The following is a 3,014-nucleotide window of genomic DNA, read 5'->3' on the forward strand; positions in this document are numbered from 1 at the left end:
CTCCAGGGTTGAGTTAATGTTTAAACTGTAGTTTTGACCATATTTGTTTCAGCAGAAAGAAGACATAAATAAAATACCAAGTAGAAATGGGAGACTGGGGCCGGCAAGGTGGCTCAACAGGTTGATCCTAAACCTGCAACAGCCTTATTCCACTTGGAAGTTAGTTCTAGCTTTGATTGCTTCACTTCTGATTCCTCTTATTTATGGACTGGGAAATCAGCTGCGGATGACTCAAGACCTTGGGTTCCGGCAGCCATTGGGGAAACCAGAAAGAAGCTCCTTTTGACTGGACTCAGATTGGCTCAGCTCTGGACGATGTGGTCATTTGAGATGTAAGTGAAACTGCAAATAAAGTACTCTATGTCTATTTCTCCTTCTCTCTGCAAATCTTCCTTTCAAAAAAATATAGATTTTAAAAACACAGATGAGTTTTATGCTTTAAAGAAGGAATGAACTATGCATATGTTGTTGCAGCAATACTGTTCTTTTCACATCCACTGATCTGAAACTGTTATGCTCACTTCTTTGCATTCTGCAAGTTTTCTCAAGGTCATTTCATGAAGTCATAAGATGACACAGAGACACCTCATCCAGAAAATGAGCTTCCTTTCTCTCATGGGGCCTGGAATTTTGGGAAACGTGCTTATGATTTTGACACATGTAAGTATATTAGTCATGAGTCGTGAGAAAAATTCCATAGACCTTATGCTCATTCATTTAGCTATATCAAATAATGTCATTATTTGTACCAGATGTATCAGTGACATAATCACGGTCGTTTATATCAGTAACTCCCTACTAAGTGACATTGTTTGCAAAATCATGGCTTACCTGGGTACCGTGTTTCGAAGTCTCTCCATCTGCACCACCTGCCTCCTCAGCATTGTCCAGGCCATCACCATCAGTTCCAGGAACACCTCGTGGAGAAAGTTCAAACCACACACTGCATGGTAGGTTCTTCCCTACCTCCTCCTCTTCTGGGTCTTTAGCTTTGTCATAAGCTCTAACTTGCTCCACTATATCGCAGAAGTCAACAGTATGAATGAGTCTCAAGTTAGAACATACATTGGGTATTGCTACATGCCGCCAGCTCCACAATTGGTCAGATGGCTCTTACTCTGCCTCATGGCTCATTTGGTCTTCACATTTCAGAGTCTCATGGGTTGGACCAGTCTGTACATGGCTCTCCATCTGTACAAACATCACAAGCATGTCGTTTACCTCCATAGCTCCAGGTGTGCCAAATATCGCAGCCCACTCAGAGTACTCTCATTCTCATGAACTGTTTCCTATTGTCTTATTGGGCAGATTTCATTTTTTCATTCTACACAGAGATCACATAGTCTGAAGAATCAAGAGCATTAAGTATCAAAGTGTTTCTAGAACTGTGTTATGCCAGTCTCAGCCCCTTTGTTCTGATCAACAGGGTTATTCATATCACTTCATGTTGGAGTGCTCACTGAGAAGCTTGGAAACTACTTCTGCACATTGCTGTACATATGAAAGATCCCCTTTAGGGATTTGAATTCCCTGCATTCATCACAATATTAAATTCATCAAGTTGTATGCAAATGAACTTCATATTGAGAAGAAATTTGGTCCTAAACAATCTATGCCCTGTTCAGGGCTTCAAAGAATTGGAAAATACAGATTTCTCATAGATTCTTATTTTGACATTTCTGCTATATGTTTTTATTCTTCTTGCTTATTTAGTTGGGGCTGTAAATTAGTTGGCATTCTGAGATTGAATTAAAAAAATGTAATAGAGAGAAGAGATTCCATGTGTTTGTCAACACACACACTTACACCCACCCACACAAAGAGAGTTCAAACTTTTGGGAAAAAAAGAGACCATTTTAAAAGAAATTCCTGGGACAAATTTGTTATATTGGTAAAATTACACTCTATGCATCCTCGAAATGTAAGGTTGGCAGAGAAAGGCTCTCTTCTACAGGCACCCATGCTTTTCACAATATATCCTAGGTCAGGCTACTCGCATTCTGCATGGAATAGTATCTAACCCATGATACCGGTGCTAAGAGACACATCACTTTCGAGGAGGGCTAAGATCAGAGGTGAAGAAGGTTATGACTGTTTTCCATGAGTTTTTTTTTTTTTTTAATTTTATTTTAAATTCATTAATTACATTGTATTATGTGACACAGTTTCATAGGTACTGGGATTCTCCCCACCCCTCCCCAAACCCTCCCACCATGGTGGATTCCTCCACCTTGTTGCATAACCACAGTTCAAGTTCAGTTGAGATTCCCCCATTGCAAGCATATACCAAACATAGAGTCCAGCATCTTATTGTCTAGTCAAGTTCAATGGCTTCTTAGGTATACCCTCTCTGGTCTGAAGACAGAGCCAGCAGAGTATCATCCCAGTCAATTGAAAGCTCCAACATACCATCAGCAAAAATTTACATCACCATGGAATTAATTGACATAGTAATGAGTAACCAATATGTTAAAAGTAAATGCGAGTTCCCAGCCACCTTCTGTGACCACCTCATTGACATTTCAATTTTGGTTTATACACAACATATAACATTCATAACATAACTTGTTATACATAACATCATATCAAATTAAGGCAAACATGTGGTATTTAACCTTTTGGGATTGGCTCATTTCCCTTAGCATTATGGTTTCCAGTTTGGCCCATTTGGCCACAAAGAACTGCATTTTTTTTTTTTTTAAACATATTTGGTAAACACTTTATTTTGTTTTATTTCAAAAACATTTTACATTTGGGGAATGAATCAGCACATGAAGGAATTCTCTGTGTCTCCTCTCTATAACTCTTTCAAATAAAAATAATTTTTTAAAAAAAATCAGTATAAATCACCCCCCAAAGAGTAAGAGTTCCTTTATTTTTGAGATATGGACACACAAAATTCCAAATTTCTGAAAGAATTATCATTTACATACATTGAGACCAGTATATCTAACATTACAGTAATGAATCTGTAAGGAATGAGCGCAGTAATGGACTTCATGAAGGAAAAGGGC

The 3,014-nt window shown here is 38.4% G+C and overlaps 1 pseudogene; it reads left to right on the plus strand.

Moving 5' to 3' along the window:
* The first annotated feature begins 570 nt into the window (after positions 1-570).
* On the plus strand, positions 571-1,463 carry LOC101527778 (putative vomeronasal receptor-like protein 4; annotated as a pseudogene).
* Positions 1,464-3,014: the final 1,551 nt, after the last annotated feature.

This window comes from Ochotona princeps, chromosome 17 (assembly GCF_030435755.1).
Source record: "Ochotona princeps isolate mOchPri1 chromosome 17, mOchPri1.hap1, whole genome shotgun sequence".
Taxonomy (NCBI): domain Eukaryota; kingdom Metazoa; phylum Chordata; class Mammalia; order Lagomorpha; family Ochotonidae; genus Ochotona; species Ochotona princeps.